This window comes from Rattus rattus, chromosome 9 (genome assembly GCF_011064425.1).
Source record: "Rattus rattus isolate New Zealand chromosome 9, Rrattus_CSIRO_v1, whole genome shotgun sequence".
Lineage (NCBI taxonomy): Eukaryota > Metazoa > Chordata > Mammalia > Rodentia > Muridae > Rattus > Rattus rattus.
In genome coordinates this window covers 89,581,078-89,598,806 of record NC_046162.1, presented here as the reverse complement: position 1 = coordinate 89,598,806, position 17,729 = coordinate 89,581,078, and positions in this window count along the sequence as shown.

The window sequence follows — 17,729 nt, the reverse complement described above, 5'->3', positions numbered from 1 at the left end:
TTATGTATCCATTAATACAATATAGCATCATTCAATAAGGTTTTAAATTTCAGGTATAAACTGGAACTTCTCTTTGAGTATTATTGTATAAATATTCACACTGTGCTCCCCACTTTCCTGTGGATGAATGTTTGGCTATTTCTCTCCCTTTTGTACAAACTGGATACAGCTGTGAGGAATTCCCGTGGCCATCTTCTGGGGCACACGTGTGTGTTTCTTTAGGGCAACCGGCAACAAACTATGGCCTCTAGAGAAAAATCTGGATGCCAATTGTTTTTTTGTAAGGGGCCATGAATTAATGTTTTTATATGTCTTTTAAATTAAGAAAATGTTTTTATGTAGCGTGCACACATGTGCTTCTGTCATTGCAGTGTACTTGAGCACACGAAGACCAGGCCATCTTTTACTCTGTGGGTCCTGGGATCCAACTCAGGTCTTCAGTCTTGGTCAGGTTTCACAGCAGCTTTTTACCAGCTGAGCCACCTCACCTGCCCTCTATGCCTTCTGCCTTTGAATCTGAGCTTTTAAAATTCTGATAAAACAGGTACAATGTAAGTAGGTCCACATTGCCTTGTCTCTATTCTTAGCATCCAGCTGCAGAAGCTTTTCTCCTATTTTATGCATGTGTGCACTTGTGCACACGTGTGCAAAGGTCAACTGTAGATGATGTTTTCTGATATTTTGAAAAAAATCTTTCTTACACCGATTTGTTTACTTGTGAGTGTATGCTGAGGGCAGGTGGCACAAGTGTGCCGTAATGCCCCTGTGGAGGTCAGAGACAACTTTCAGAAACAGTTCTCCCCTTCCGCCATGTGAGTTCCAGGGATCTAACTGAAGTGGTCAGTCTTGGCATTGAGTACCTTTATTGACTGAGCTATCTTGCCAGAACTTTAGTTGTATTTGTGTGTGTGTGTGTATGTGTTTGTGTGTGTATGTATGTGTGTTTGTGTGTGTTGTGTGTGTGTGTGTGTGTGTGTATATGTGTGTGTGTTGTGTGTGTGTGTGTGTGTGTGTGTGTTGTGTGTGTATGTGTGTGTGTGTGTGTGTGTGTGTGTGTGTATGTGTGTGTGTGTGTGTGTGTGTGTATGTATGTGTGTATATGTGTGTGTGTATATGTACGTGTGTGTTTGTGTGTGTATGTGTGTGTTTTGTGTGTGTGTATGTGTGTGTGTTTGTGTGTAATGTGTGTGTGTGTGTGTGTGTGTATGTATGTGTGTGTATGTGTGTGTGTGTGTGTGTGTATGTGTGTGTGTGTGTATGTGTGTGTATGTGTGTGTGTGTGTGCGTGTGTGTGTGGCAGGGGGAGTGGGGAGAGAGAACACAGGTGTGTGCATGCTTTGTTTACGCAGTGGAGGTCAGAGGTTGGTTGGGGAGTGGATTCTTGGTAGTTAACAGCGTCTTTCTGCTTCCCACTGCTGTGCTGTGCACTCCGGGGTAGGGGCCCCGTGAGTTTCTGGTTGGTTCTGCCATCTGTGCCTCCATATCTAGGAGGGTTGGATTATAGATGTATGCCACCCCATCTGTCTTTTTAGGTGGGTTTGGGGATTAATTTGGATCTTTAGGCTTGCACGACACGTACTTTTACCCACTGAGCCAATCCCCAGGTGTAATCACATTTGGTTTTTGAAGCAGGGTCTTTCGCTGAACCTGGAGCATACCAATTTGGCTGGAGAAGCTGCTAGCAAGCTCTCGGGCTCCACTCTCTTCACCTTCCCAGAGCTGGGAGGAGAGCAGCTGCACCTGGCTTTTGTATGGATATTGGGGACTGAACTTCGGTTCTCAGGCTTTACCGACTGAAGGCATCTCCCCCAGATGCCCTCAGGGATTTCTTATCATGCTAAACAGAAACTCTAGCTATGAAACACCACTTTGTAAAACACAGTGGGAAAGAACATACTCTGGGTATGGTCAGCTTTTTTTCCCCCAAAAGGTTTTAGCTGAAAACACAGGGAAGGATGCTTGACGGTAAGAGGAGAAACAGATTCTGACAGGCTAACACAGAGAAGACTGAGGCAGAGAGACAGACAAACAAAGACAAAGAAAGGCAGACACACACACACAGAGACACACACATAAAGAGAGACATACAGAGAGAGAGAGAGAAAGAGAGAGAGAGAGAGAGAAGAGAAAGAGACTTCACAGATCTTTAAGGCTCTCTGCAGCTTCTAGCAAGTATTTCTCAGCACATGCAGACAGGGAAACTACTAGGACTGAGCGAGAGCATGTTGAAGGATTTGGCAGCGCTCACACAGGGTCAGAACTGGGCTCTCAGCAGCCAGAGAAGAAGGACCTCCTGTGGGAAGAGGAGGAAGCCCTGAGTATGTATGTGATTGACATGAGCTGGCCATCTCAAGGACCCAAGCCTCAGACCCATGCCGATTGGCAAGGCCTCCCCACTGGGTGAGGTCCAGAGGACTGGCCAAGCTGTTCTCCTGCCCATGCACAGATGTTAATAGTGTACGCAGGCGCTGTGCATCTTAGCTCCCTGCCTCCATATTTCCAGCCTGAAGACTACTCCCCTGCAGAGACAACTCCTTACCGAGATTAGCTAAACCTGTCTTCTTGATTCAGCTCTATCCCATAAACCCTGCTTCCTTGATTCAGTATGCAATAATCCTGCCTCCATGTTCTACAGTATATGACAAACTTGCTGTGCTTCTGGGGTGCGGCAGCTTCTCCATCAGAGGCCCAGGCTGCCTGATCCCAGCCTCTCTCTCTCTCTCTCTCTCTCTCTCTCTCTCTCTCTCTCTCTCTCTCTCTCTCTCTCTCTCTGTTCTGTTTGTTTGCCATTCCCTCACACCCCTACTCAGGGGTCCAGGACCCAAACTGTGCCAGGAATCTACAACCTCCTAACTTGTAAGGCATTGATCAGAATCCACATGAATTTATCTCAATGGTGGCTAAATTAGCCCCAGACTAAAGGTTGTCCTGTACTTTCCTAGTCACCTTAAAAACTCAAGTTGTTCTCAGTGACTTAACGAACTTCACTCAAAATTTAAAACTACTTAAATATGAAAAACTGCTTTTTTGTTGCTGTGATTAAACATTGACCAAAAATCACTTGAAGAGAAAAGGATTTATTTCTATTCACAGGCTAACCAGTCCATTGTTGAGGAGCTGAAGGCAGGAACCTAGAGGCAGGCACTGAAGCAGAGACCACCATGGAAGAGTGTTGCTTATGGCTTGTTTCAGGCTCGTGGTCAGTTATCTTTCTTATTCAGCCCAGGGCCACCTGCCAGGAATGGTGTCACCAACACTGGGGCAGACCCTCCTACATCAATTAATAATCAAGAAACTGTCCCCCAGACATGCCCACAGAGCAATCTCATGGAAGTGGTTTCTCCAGTGAGGTTCAGTCTTCCAGCTGTGTCAAGTTGACAACTGAAGCCAACTGAGACAGTATTCAAGATTATAAAATTCAAAAGATTCAGCAAAATTGCCAGGAATGAAAGGAGGGGAAAAACAGAGCCACGATGAGGAAGAAAAGCAATCAACAGAAAAGATCCAGAAATGTCACAGGTGATAGACTTACTAGATAAGGGCATTAAAAACCAAGAGAAGTTGACCTTGTAAGCCCAAGGTGGAAGAGATTATGAGCATGATCCTGAGAGACCCGGGTAATATGGAAAAGATCAAATCAGACTTGGAGAGATAAATCAGGACAGGAGCCGAGTGAAGAGCACATCAGACACAGGACTAGATCCGTGAACTTGGAGAGACAGGCGATAGGGAGCACTCCAACAAACCAGAACGGCTCCAATCAACTAGACAGAATGTCAATATGAAACACATGTGTGCATGCACACACACCCTCACACATGTACACACACACACACACGTACACACACGTACACACATGTACACACACACACACACACACACACACACACACACACACACACACACACAGAGTCCCTGAAAGAAAGAAGAAATGATGATGTCGAGGGAGAGAACGTATTAAGAAAATAGTAACTAAACCTTTCAAACATGGACAAGAGTCTATAAATCCTCAGACATAAAAATCTTGAGGAGGGGGTTGGGGATTTAGCTCAGCGGTAGAGCGCTTGCCTAGCGAGCGCAAGGCCCTGGGTTCGGTCCCCAGCTCCGAAAAAAAGAAAAAAGAAAAAAAAAAATCTTGAGGAGGGCCTGGAGAGATGACTTAATGGCTAAGCGTGCATACGACTTTGCAGAACACCCATGTTCAGTTCCCTGCACTCACACTAGGCAGCACATAATTGCTTATAACTTATTCCAGGGTATAATATGACGCCCTCTTCTGGCCTCTGTAGGCACTCGTACTCACATAGATAATACCCACATACAGACGGACACATACACATATATTAAAATAAAGGACAAACTCAAGGAAACTCAAGCCAACACTGACTCTAACACCTGCTATGCAGCTGTTGGCAAGATGTTAAAGCCCTTGGAGCTCATTGTCTCGTCAGTCACGATAATGGCTGACATACATTAAGCATTTGTTCCACTCCAGGTATTGATAAGAACTTCACACAAAAACACTGTGGTGTTATTGTGTCCATTTTACAGGCAAGGCCACTGATGAATCATTGAAAACTTAGGCAAAGGGGTAAAATACCCAGTACATCCAGGACTCAAGTCAGAGCCGAGCACCTACCCCATACTCTCTCTGCATCCATGAATGCTACAAGGTTAAAAAAATGACAGTAAGGGGTTGGGGATTTAGCTCAGTGGTAGAGCGCTTGCCTAGCAAGCAAAAGGCCCTGGGTTCAGTCCCCAGCTCAAAAAAAAAAAAAAATAGTAATCGATACCAGCTTTTGTCAAAGTAGAACATGACATTCTAGAGGAAAAACACTAAAAATGAAAATACCAAACCCCAACCTCACATTCTTTCTCACCTCACCTCTGCCCCGTTGCCACTATGTTTTTTGTTTTCTATTTGACTGTGAATTTGGTTCTCAATGTAGAATCGCACACATTTGCCTGCATGTGTCCAGCCTACTTCAGAAAGATCAATATCTTTAGGAGTTACCCACATTTATTCATGAGCAAACTTTCTTTCTATTTGTTTTAAGATGAAGTGTCGCCCCCCAACCCCACCCCTCTGTGCCTGGAATGCTGAGATTACAGGTGTGAGCTACCATGGATGCTGTAATTTCCTGTTTAAGGCTGGATAATATTCCACTGGGTGCATATATTATGTTTTACCTTCCATTTCATCCACTGATGGATGGCTTTTTGCATTTTAATGTAAACAGTTTATACAAATGTTAATGTAAACACTCGTATAAAATCTAAGAATTCTGTGGCACGCGAAAGCGTAATGAAACTCCCATTTCGGAGGCCATTAAAAGTTTTGTTGGACCCTGGCCACTGGCATTCACTTAAGTGTTGTTTACTGTTGCTTTCGTCTAAAACAGTAGGATTAATTAAGTGGTTACAACAGAGACCATACAGTGCACAAAGCTGAAAATATTTACTATTTGGACCTTTACAGAGAAAAAGGAGCACCATCTGTCCCAGTTACGTAATTACCTCGAGGTGCAGGAGCTGAGCCTTAAGGAGTGTAATATTCAGCCTAACTTGGTGAATTCACTCTCCAAGACACTAGGGTGAAGTAGCTCTCACAGCTTTGAAAAAATTTTCCAGAGGTTTTGTGTGTGTGTGTGTGTGTGTGTGTGTGTGTGTGTGTGTGTGTGTGTGTGGTGACACTTCATGTTTGTACACATGTGTAAGTAGAGACCAGAGCTCAGCCTTAGGTCATTGTTCTGGGGCTGCTCACCTTGATTTTTTGAGACAGCGTCTGTGTCTTTTACTGGCTGGTACTTGCCTATTCCTGCCACAGCAGTGTTGAGGTTACATGCACGTGCCATCAGGCCTGAAATTGTTTCACTTGGGCAGTGGGGACCAAACTCAGTTTGTGTTTTTGTTTTTCTTTTCCTCGTAGAGAAAGGCAGGTCCAAAGGCAGATGCATATCAAGTCATTGCTCATGTTAAGTAAAATGTCTCTCTGGCAAACACATAGGTAAGCCCAAAGCCAATGGCCCTGGAAATGCTCTGTCCACCATGAGGCCATGGTAAGAGTGGGTTGGATACCTATCATAAGGGGTGAAGATTTGGAACCAGTCACTTTTCACAGACATCAACCATTACCAGATTCTTTTTGAGAGAAAGAGAGAAAGAGAGTCAGAGAGACAGAGACAGAGACACAGAGACAAGGAGACAGACAGAGTCAGAGAGACAGAGACACAGAGAGAGACAGAGAGACAGAGACACAGAGAGAGGTTTGTGCTAGGACTTGAACTTAGAGCCCCACCCTCCCTAGGCAGGTTCTCTAACACTGAGTCAGCATCACAGTAAGTCCAGACCCTTTTCTTGAAACCACCTTACATGGGGTTTTCGAATGTGACTGTGACAAGAGTGAAGCTGCTGTGGGGATGGGACAGGCAGAGTCCTTCCTGTTCAGCTTCCCTCTACATTCCTGAGAGGTTCCCAGGAGCAACTCTGCTCTTCCATTGTCACCCAAACTCCATGGAATGTAGTTTGATACCAGCATTGTGTGCTCTAATGGGAGGTACCAGAATGCTCTCCCTCCTACAGGATCCAGGGATGGGAACTAATGATTCACCAGGAGGAGACCTCTAATCATCTCAACATGTACTCCTTGGGGTGTCTATTAGGGGGCCAGGCTATGGATCTCCTGTCAGGGCAAGACAGCTTTTCCTCACTATTGACTTCTGAAGGTCTCAGCAGTTTGTTTGAGGCAAACACCCTGGTTGCAATTTGAACACGGGTGACCCTCACCTTATACGGCCACTCTTTTGTACCCCATGTTGTCTGAGATATCACATGTAGAAAGCAAAGATACTACTCAAGTCTGAGGCTAGCCCATCTCTATGGGATCACTTATAGATTTCATTTTGCTGTCTGGCTGGGACCAGGTTCAGCCTATTGCCATGAAGACAGCAGTGAAAACAAGACATGGGAGGTCCCATTGCTAGCCCTACTTGCTCTAGCTGTAGCCAGCAACATCCAGAACCCATTGGCTACTCCATGTCCATAACCAGGTTTCTCCTACAATGTACTTTATTTCTCAGATAAGGACTCATGTAGCCCAGGCTGGCCCTATCCTCCAGTCTTCACCTCATAAGTTCTGGGGTTAAAGGCATATATCACTATTCTTGGACTTATGAGGTGCTGGGGTTCAAGCCCAGGGCTTCCTACACATAAGAACATACCCCATTGACTGAGTGTCCCCCATCCCCCATCACAACGTAGTACTGTTTGAACTTTTGTCCTTGGCACCTAATTAGATTAGTAATTTAGCAAAAGCTGTGCTGGGAGGTCATGGAAAGGCAGTGGCACCCTCTTTCAGGTGATGGATACATGGAAGAGGTGAGATACTTGCTATGCACATGGGATGCCTGTGTCTCTGTCGTACTACAAAGGCTTGTTAGGGACCTACTTTGGACGCTCATCTGTGCTGGACAGTAAGGAGAGTGACAGGTAAGGAACCAGGACTGGTCACCGTCTTCCTTGTCTACCCTTTGCCACATGGTACGTTTTCCAGCACTGGCTTCGTTTTCACCCTCCTGCTGAGTGCTAGCTGCTTAGACATTCTGTGCTGGGCTCCTGGCAGCTGGGTCATTTTGTCGCCATAGCTCTTGTGCTTGATTCACCTTTTGAACTAAGCACTTCTAAACTTCTCAACTGCCTCCCCAGGGACCCAGCCCCGGAGCTGGAGTCCTCTCCCTATTGAACTCTGCTCTCACCTTGTTTTTGTCTTCCCATCCTGGACTCAAAGGAAGCTGGTGCTCTTTAAGGCCAAACATGGCATTAATGCATTTAGATAGAAGTTAGGATACTTCTTGTACCTTCACATAGATTGTCTTCTGCCAATGATGAAAACCAGTAGTAACCGGGTGAGAAACAAGGTTTGCTTTTTTCCTTTTCGGAATGTTTGAAGAACCAGACTTGAGTGGGGGGCTACTGGCTTCTCTCATGCGGGTGCCTCTGTGTCCTTTATTTCATCTGCCTCCCCCCCCCCGTCTCTGTCTTTTGTCCGTTCTTCCACCATCTGGATCACACAGCTCAGCAGCTCTGGGCACATTTGCAAGATGTTACTTTAAAAGGAGGCCCGTTCAGAGTGCAGGCTAACCCTCCACGTGGGAGTGCCTTCATGGACCAGATCTGCATTTCAGAACCTGGTGGAGTGGCTCGGTGTCAGTTCCTCCCCCAGAGCTGTGTCTCCTGGTGTTTTGGACGTGAGCCTTCGGAGCTGGCTTTTCATAAGGTTGAATCTTTGCATAGCTTAACTTATCTACATTCTTGTTGACCTTTAATCAATAAAAGATGGTCTTGGCTTAACTGTGGGACAGAATCTGTTTTATAAGACTACTTTCCTCACAGGGCTCTGGGGCAGGGAGCTTCTGTTCCCACTTTAAGTGGTCAAGAACTATTTCTAACATCTCTCGGCAGATGTGTTCTTGTGGCTGTGGTGGAGGGAGGGAGGGAGGTGGGAGGGAAGGAGCGACTGGAAAACATGCTATATCTTGGTTGACTATCCAAGGTTAGCTTTTTATTTTTAGAACATAAAATGGTGTGTGTGTGTGTGTGTGTGTGTGTGTGTGTGTGTGTGTGTGTGTGTGTGTGTGTGTAGGTGGGGATAACCAAAACTAAAAAACATATTTTCTATGGAAGATAATGGAATTTGACGGTATTTCTTGATTTCTCTTGGATATCATAAATAAGAATGTAGGTAAATGTGAGCTGGCAATACACTGACCAGGACCCTCTCAGACTTTTAGAGCATAACACTTATTAAGCACTTACTGAATGCCTTATCTTGCTTGAAATCCGCAGGCCTCTATCTGGTCTGCATTTGTATTATTCATACTGATAGCTACTAGAGAATGGCAGAGGAGGGAGCTGACTCCTGTCAGGCTTGGCCTAGAGGCTCTAGCACCTTCCCTGTTGAGGAGATAACAGTTGAAATGATCCTTCCAGTGGATTCTTTTTGTTCCCTTTCTGTACTGGCTGGTTTTGTGTGTCAACTTGACACAAGCTGGAATTATCACAGAGAAAGGAGACTCCCTTGAGGAAATGCCTCCAAGAGATCAGTTGTAAGGCATTTTCTCAATTAGTGATCAAAGTGGGAGAGCCTAGCCCATTGTGGGTGGTGCCATCCCTGGGCTGATGGTCCTGGGTTCTACAAGAGAGCAAGCCGAGCAAGCCGAGCAAGCCAGGGGAAGCAAACCAGGAAGCAGCATTCCTCCGTGGCTTCTGCATCCACTCCTGCCTCCAAGTTCCTACCCTGTGTGAGTTCCAGTCCTGACTTCCTTTGGTGATGAACAGCAATTTGGAAGTGTAAGCTGAATAAACCCTTTCCTCCCCAACTTGCTTTTTGTTCACGAAGTTTTGTACAGAAACTCTGATTAAGACACTTTCCAACAGAAATAATTCTTCTGAGGATGAGTCATGAACAGCAGCAGACCTGTGAGAATCCCTATGCCCAGATTCTTCTCACTTTACAAAGCCCTGCAGAGCCCGTCTATCCTCCCCACCCCACTCTGATAACTGTAGGAGAGCTATGATCTCAGCCCAGGGAGAACAGGTTTCAGAGATATTCAGGGGAGGAGCCGGAGTTCAGATGGTTAGAAAGCCAGACCTCTCAAGGGCTACGTCACTATTCTCGTTCCACAGACGAAGCAAAGAATTTCGGAAGGCTGAAACCACTATGGGTCATGCCTGACTTCTCTTCCACACACTGGCAGTGTCCCCATAGAGGACTCACTCCCATCGTCCTTCAGTTTGCACTCAGGCCTGTGAGGAATAGAGCTTTTGTTAGGTAGTCTGTTAATCACAAGAGGATTATAAGGATAACACAGTTATGTTCTGGAATGTTCCATCGGAAACCATGATGGCTCATAGAAGTAACCATGGGCCCTAGAGACACTCGCTTTCCCCTTATCGATCTTTACCCTCATGTTTAGAAGGTCATGTTTCTATCCTCATACTTCTCTGAATTATATCCATAGAAAACAGACTTAACACTGACCAACCCCGTCTTCCCATACCCCAACCTGGAGAAATAAACAAGGGAAGCAAAAGTATTTACAGGTCACATTTATTTATTTTTATTTCTGTGTGTGTATCTCTGTGTATATGCCACATGTGTAGGGTACTGGCAGAGTCCAGGAGAGGCTGTTGGATCCCTTGGAGCTGGACTCATAGGTGGCTGTGAGCTTCCTGACATGGGTTGTGGGAGCCAAACTTGAGTCCTCTACAAGAACAGTGTTCTATCTTAATTTCTGAGCCATTTCTCCAGCCCTAGATCATATTTGTTTTAATTTAAAAAAAGACAAGTGTTATTGTATTTGAATAGGAACATAGAGATTTTTTTATAACACAGATTGACTTGTTTTCTTGACAGAAAGAGTACAAATAAGAATGACCTTTAACCATGAGATGCTAATGCCCAGAGCCTTTTGATGAACAAAGGTGTGGAAGCAGGTTTCCAACCCCTTATTCTAACGTTTATCATGAACAAAATGAGATGGACCTCAAGTGCAGAATCGCTGGGCATGGGTGTGGTCTCCATGCTCTCTTTGGGTCTGATACTGTGTACTAGGAGAGCGCCCCCTTGTGGTACAAACCTCAAGTTTGTACCAAAATGAAATGCTGTGTTGTTGTTTTTGGTTTTTTTGTTTGTTTGTTTTTTGGCTCAAAGAAGGGGTTGAAGAGGCTTGGGAACAAACCCAAAGTCAGTTTACTAAGGGAGTATTTAGAAACGGGATGCAGGTGCAGGCTTGTAATTCACGCTACTCAAATTACAGAGACTAAAGCAGAAAGATCCCAAGTTTAAGGCCAGCCTGGGAACTTAGGCTTTGTCTCAAGAGATTAAAGAAAAGATGGGAGGGCTGGGGGTAGCTCAGTGGTAGAGAGCTTGCCTGCTATGTATGAGACCTTAGGTTAAGCCTAGAGTTGGAGTTAAGAATGAGAATTACATCCTTGGGACTTTCCAGGTAGCTGTGGTGGCTCTTTGGGCATTTAGCAGAAAAGGTTGGGTTTTAGAGTTAGGTGTGGCTTGAAGTCACTGTGCTATGTTTCCAGCTTCCTCTAGACTCACCTTATATGAAGCTGAAGTGAAAATGCCTTCACTTCAGATAATTCACTTTAGGGGTAGAGGAAGGAATGGGTTGGAGGTGCCATTGAGGATCAAACGACAGAGCCTGACCATGAGAGTTCATGTGCTATGCTTGGGTCTTGACTTGACCTTCAGGCAACAAGGTGCCAGTAGAGGCCATTAGACAAAGTGGCATGAGAATTTGTTTGTGGGGAAGATAACCATTGTCAGGGCTGACAATGAGGTGGAGGGACTTGAAGTTTTATGGCAACGGAGCTAGAGGAGTCGAGAAAGTTATCTTTGTGGGCAGAATGGATGGATCGGGGGTCGTACTGGGAGGGGAGAAGGTGCAACTGAAAAGACAATGTGCATGTGGCTAGCTGCTCAAATGCTTCCCACAACCCCCGGTGGTGCTCACCACTATTTTATGAATAAGATGTCATCATATTACCATCTCTTATGTAGGAAAACTGATGTCCAAAGGGATTAAGCCACAGACACACAGCCAGAAGAGTAGGATGCCTTATCTAATTCTGTCCATGTCAATAGGATCAAACTACGTCCCATGATTCAGTGTGCAGCGAGTGCCAGAGGGGGAGGCAGTCTGGGTCCAGTGTTAGATGTGTACTGGGCATCCAGGTTGTGCAATCTCCCTGTTGCTAGGAGTCTCTGATAATTAGAGTCTCCAGGTTGCTAGGTAACCTGAGTTGCTAAGAGTTTCCGTTTATTACAGGTCTTGGGCTGTTAGAAGCCCCAGGTTATTCAGATTTTCAATCTACGAACAGCTTCATGTTTCTTGAAGGCTCCCAGTTGCTAGTGACATATGCTTTTAGGGGCTCGAGGCTCTTCAGGCTCCCAGGAATCTGAAGTTATTGAGTTGGTAGTGAGACTTTCGGTTGCTAGGAAGCAGAGGATTTGAGAGGGCTCTGAGTTTGTGGACAGCTTCTAAAGGTGTCAGTTTGCTCAGAGCCTCTTCAGCACCCCAAGCTGGTCAGGGTTCCCAAGTTACTAAGGGCACACACTCAGAATCACAGATCTTCTGAGTACTGAGTGCTGGATCAGACAGGTGTCCTTTACCCAGTCAGGTTCTAGCCAGTGGAGGTGGAACCGTATGCTTCTCTCAAGGTGTTTCCAAAGCCTTTACTTTGTGTAGTTGGTCTTGCTCAGCTCCTGGAACAGTCTGGACCCTGATCCACAGATCCTGATCTATTCTACTCAGGGCTCTATAGAATCACTGAGGTGCTGGCCTCTAAAGTCCTTTAAAGCCGGAACTTGATTCTAAAGCAACCTGATATTCAAACATGGCTCTGTTTCTGTTGTAACCGTCTTCCAGCTGGTCAACTGTTAAGATTATGATACTAGGTTTCGAACAGTTCTGGAGTTGACAGACCCTTAAAACAGCTAAATTAGCCTGTGCTTTCCTTTTATAAGAAACCTTTTATTTCCCAACAGTGAGGACACAGGGAGTTGTAAAAATATTGGAGATGCCACATTCCCTTCATTCTGTTTCCCTCAATGGGAAAAGCTGCACGGTCACACTGGAATAGCGAAATCAAGACTCCGACCTGACGATAATGCGTTTGCTCACCAGCTCCACAGAGTCACAGCACTATCTCGTCACAGCAAAGATCTGTCCTCTCACCGCTTTGTAGTTACGTACCCTGAGACGGGTTTTAAAATGCAATCACTTCACCCTTCAGGGCCTCCTGTGTGCTTCATCCATTCGTAAGTCAAGGAAACAAACAGAACACCAGCCTTGCTCTTGAACAGTGCACAGCCATCTCACCTCAAATTATACTGCAAGTGGTCACTCTGGACAGGGATATGCTGAAGTAGACACACAAGGAACTAGACTGGACGCTTGAGGAGGCAGAGCAGCGGGTTAACCCTCTCTGCAGACTTCTTAACACTAGGCTGATTTTGAGTGAGTGGAAATGGTTTGGTGTCTAGTGAGGAAAGATTAGACTTTAGGAAGAAGGTAGTAACTTAGACTTCTGGAACTCAAGGGATGAGGTGAGCTTGGGGCTTGTGTAGGAGGAGAGATATGTAAGACCTACTGGGCTGGGTCAGCAGCCCCATGATGAATGATGAGGTCCATCATTGAAAGGCTGAATGTGGGGAATGGGGTTTAGCGTGCTTAATGCCTGGGGTGGATCCCCAGCACCATATAGACTTGGCATGGTGGCTCATGTCTGCTGTAATCCAACTCCTTTCAAGGTGGAGGTAGGAAGATCAGAAGTTCAAGATCATTTTGGGTTACACAGAGAGTTCACAGATTGCTTGTGCAATTCTATCTAAACAAAACAAAACAAAAACAGTTGAGGGAATGATATATGCAGCCTGTTGTTTAGGAAGCCCCTCTGATGTAGAGACTCATGGTCCAGATATAATGTCATAACATACCAGAGTGTTGGGAGCAGACATAGTAGAACCATCTTTGATGGTGTGTGTGTGTGTGTGTGTGTGTGTGTGTGTGTGTGTATGTGTGTGTGTGTACATGTACACAGGTATATGTGTGTGTACATGTGTGTAGGTATGTATGTTGGTATGTGTGTATAGGTGTATATGTGTGTATAGGTGTATGTATGTGTATATGTGTGTAGGTGTGTGTGTTGTCACCTTCTCAAAGGAAATGATTCCATCAAGAGACACAGGCAGTTAGGATAGAAGTTTATTTAGCAAAGTGAAGCACGTACTCCAGTGAGAGGCTGGAAGACGCTGTCCTGGAGAGGAGAAAAGCAGCTGAGTGGGTTTGTATTATGAAACTTCAAGAAGTTGTTATGACTGTAGTGGGCACTATATTCACAGGGCAAAATGATCCCCCTTTTCCTTCCAAGTCATGGTGGGCCAGACCTCTTTTTTTTTTCTTTTTTAGAGATTTACTTTATTTATATAAGTACACTGTAGTTATCTTTAGATGCACCAGAAGAGGGCATTGAATCCCATTACAAATGGTTGTGAGCCACCTTGTGGTTGCTGGGAATTGAACTCAGGACCTCTGGGGGAGCAGTCAGTGCTCTTAACCGCTGAGCCATCTCTCCAGCCCCCAGATCTTCTTTTAAAAAGAATATTTCTTTTCACAATGCTCTAGAAAAGTTCATAGAGGGATGTAAGTCAGGGTCTTTTAGGTTGAGAAAGTGCTGTGGTACCTTAGTTTCTGATATAGTGGGAACCGCCTATCTTCAACTTCAAGGGTAAACCCACCTTGACTATTAAGAGACACAGCTAACAGCACACACTGTTTGTTTGGTTTTTGTTTTTGTTTCTTTTGGTTGCTTCATGCCTAGCTCCTTACCAATTCAGCATGACTTGGGAAGAGCTCTGGGTGGGAATTTGGAGCCAGAAAAGGATGGGTGAGCTCTTCTCCACGATTACTGATTTCCCCTTTCTTCTGTCTCTTTTAGTTTCCTAAAGAGAAAAATCCCCACGGTGCAAGTCCAAGGTGTGGATGAAGACAGCATTGTCCTGCTTATTGAGAGATCTTATACTCTTGCTGCACCAGTGAGGGCCAACACAGCATTAACTCAGCTGAGGAGAAGGCCGCGAGTAGCTAGAGTGAGCTTATGCCATGTTGGAAACATGCAGGCCCATGGCAAACTCTTTGATGACAAGCACAATCTTCAGAATTTCTTGGTTTCTTTACAGCCCCGCCCCTGCCCCCACCCCTGCACCTAATAACAAACACAAGGAGCTGCTTTTTGATGACTGTAGTACCAGGTTCTGTGTACACACATTGTGTGTTGTCTAATGGTCTATCAACCATCTTCCATGGGCGGTTGGTTTTTTCCATTTCACAGTGGGGTTAGTGAGGCCCAGTAAGAACAGCTAAATTGACAAAGCCATAGAGCTGTTAATGAAATCAGTACTCCAGCCTAGGTCTGACTTCTTTCAGTCTGCTGCCCTATGCTGTAAGAGTCATGAATCACAGGGGTGAGGGAGGAGAGCAGCTGGCCTTATCTGTCTGTCTGTCTATCTATCTATCTAATCTATCTTATCTTAGATAGATAGATTCTATCTATCTATCTATCTCATATCTATCTTCTATTATCTATTGATCACCAGTTTGTTATCTATGTATGTATAATGCATGCATTATGTATCAGTCTTTTATCCAAATATTTACTGTGTATATCTATCTTCTGTAGATTCTGTTATCGATTTTCTATCTAACTATTATCTATGTGTTTTTCCATCCTTCTATCTAATCCATCTGTGTCGGCGTGAGTATCCGGCATAGGTCTGTGGGATTGAAAGAAAACACATACACGGGTCACCAGTTTTCAGCGAGTGCCACCAAGGCTTTACGAGATCTCCTTATATACCCGAGACAAAAGCTGTCGAGAAACAACAAGGCAGGTGAAAAATCCCCAACCAGGAAAACAGCAAAAGTCTGTGTGGTGAAAGTTCTGGCCCAATCAGGGGCATAAACAACTTCTTAACAACGACAAGCAGGAAGGCTCAGTGGGGAGGAAGGGTGCCATGGAGAATGCCAGCCCCAAATCAGGGGCTAAGAGCAGCTCCCAAGGGTGTAAACAATTTCTTGCTATAGCAGGCTAAGAGGCTCAGTGATGGGGGAGGGAAACACCAAGGTAGGGCCCAACACATCTGTCTATCTATGGAGAGGGGAAGATTAATGTGGCATCTGGACCTGGCTCTTGCACTCATGGAAACAGAAAGTCCTGAAAACAGATCCACTCAGAGGCATATTTCTTAGCTGATTCACATCCAACAAATTAGTAAGATCGTCCACCACGAAGCACGTCTTGTTCAGCAGCAAGTTGGGAGGATCCTGGCACCTCACTGTGAGAGGAAGAGCTTCAGAGAGTAAGCTAAGACAACAGTAACAGTCGGCCACAGCCAACCGAAATGTATTCAGATGGTCTCAAAAGTTATTGACATATTCAGGGGCTGGAGAGATGACTCAGTTGACAAGCATGAGGTCCTAAGTTCAAATCCCCAGCACCCAGGTAGAAGTTGAATGTGTAGCATTAGTGTCTGTAGTCGATGAAGCTGGGGGGGAAATACCTGAAGTTTAAGGCTTCTCTTGATATTGAGTAAGCAGTTGTTGAAAGACACACCAAGCATCTGCTGATCTGGTGGGATGATGAAGCAAGGTGCTGTCAGGAGTGTGATAGATGAAGTAGTTAGTTATGAGTCAGCACCAGGTTCTGTGCAAGAGCCTAGGGACCCCTAGGTGACCCCAAGCAGTACAGCGAGTGCTTTGAGGAGGACTAGAAGCAGCCTGGGGACAGACAGACAAGCCTTGACATATAATACACTACCATATAAGGAATGCATGGGACACAGTGGTAGCAACGGTGGTTCTCAGCCCAGGGGACACTTTCAATGACCTAGGGACATCAATAACTGACGACTTGGGTCCCATCCACAGTGACTCGGGTGTCAGTGGCCTGTGGGTGGGTCCCGGAGCTATGTATACACGAAGGACAGGAAGCGATGGTGAGAAAGGCTTCTGGAGAATGGGAACCTGGGAGAAGTTGGTGGAGGATCTCGCCTAGGCTGTAGTCAAGGCTGTGAGCTCGCACAGCAGAACCAGGAAAGAAGGGCGAAGAGCCGAACAGAGAAATAGCCACTGAGCCTGCGGTGGGACCGTTTGTCCTCATAACTATATCCTTTGAGCTGTTGTTGCTTCCCATGCCCATTTAAAAGTGAAAGTCAATAGGGAAATAACAAAACATATCATAAAATAAAATAAGCCGAAAGAATACTCAATAAAAAGAAGCGGTGGAACAGTAAAAGTGGACGGCCGGTGCAGTAAAACCTGCAGGAAAAAACCTCCAGCGGACAGAATCACCACCAAGGGCCAGGGGATAAAAGGACTGCGAGGCGGAGGCCGAGTGCGCAAGCAGCTTGGTGGGCGTGTCCCTGCTTTGCGCAGCCTCAGCTTCGCCCCACCCTGGCAGGGAGATTAGATGATTATTTACATTCTACAGAGAGGAAAATAAGCTTTGGAGAGATGCAGTATGTGGTTATAGCTGAGAGTGACCAGGATGGGGTGATGTCTCCACTTCCCTGATCAGGAAATGGAGGCTACGTTGTCAAGACTAACCAGCTGCTCAGGACAGGAGCAGGACTTTGGACTCATTTTCTATTGCTCTGGGTTTTCAAAGTGTTTTTTTCAGAATGCGAGCACGCATGCATGCATGCGATGTGCATGTGTAAGGTGTATGGTATATGTGGTGTGATGTGTGTGTGTGCGTGTGTATGTGTGTGCTGTGCATGTGTAAGGTGTGTGGTATATGTGGTGTGATGTGTCTGTGTGTGTGTGTGTGTGTGTGGGGGTGTGGGGTGTGTGTGTCCGTGCGAGAGAGAGAGAGAGAGAGAGAGAGAGAGAGAGAGAGAGAGAGATATGGTGTGTGTGGTGTGATTGTGTGTGTGTGTGTGTGCACATGTGTGTGTTGTGCATGTGTAAGGTGTGTGGTATATGTGGTGTGATGTGCATGTGTGTAGGGGTGTGGTGTGATGTGCGTGTGTAGGGGTGTGGTGTGATGTGTGTGTAGGGGTGTGGTGTGTGATGTGTGTGTGTGAGAGATGTGTGGTGTGTATGATGTGTGTGGTGTGATGCGTGTGTGCACGTTCATGTGTGTGATGTGCATATGTA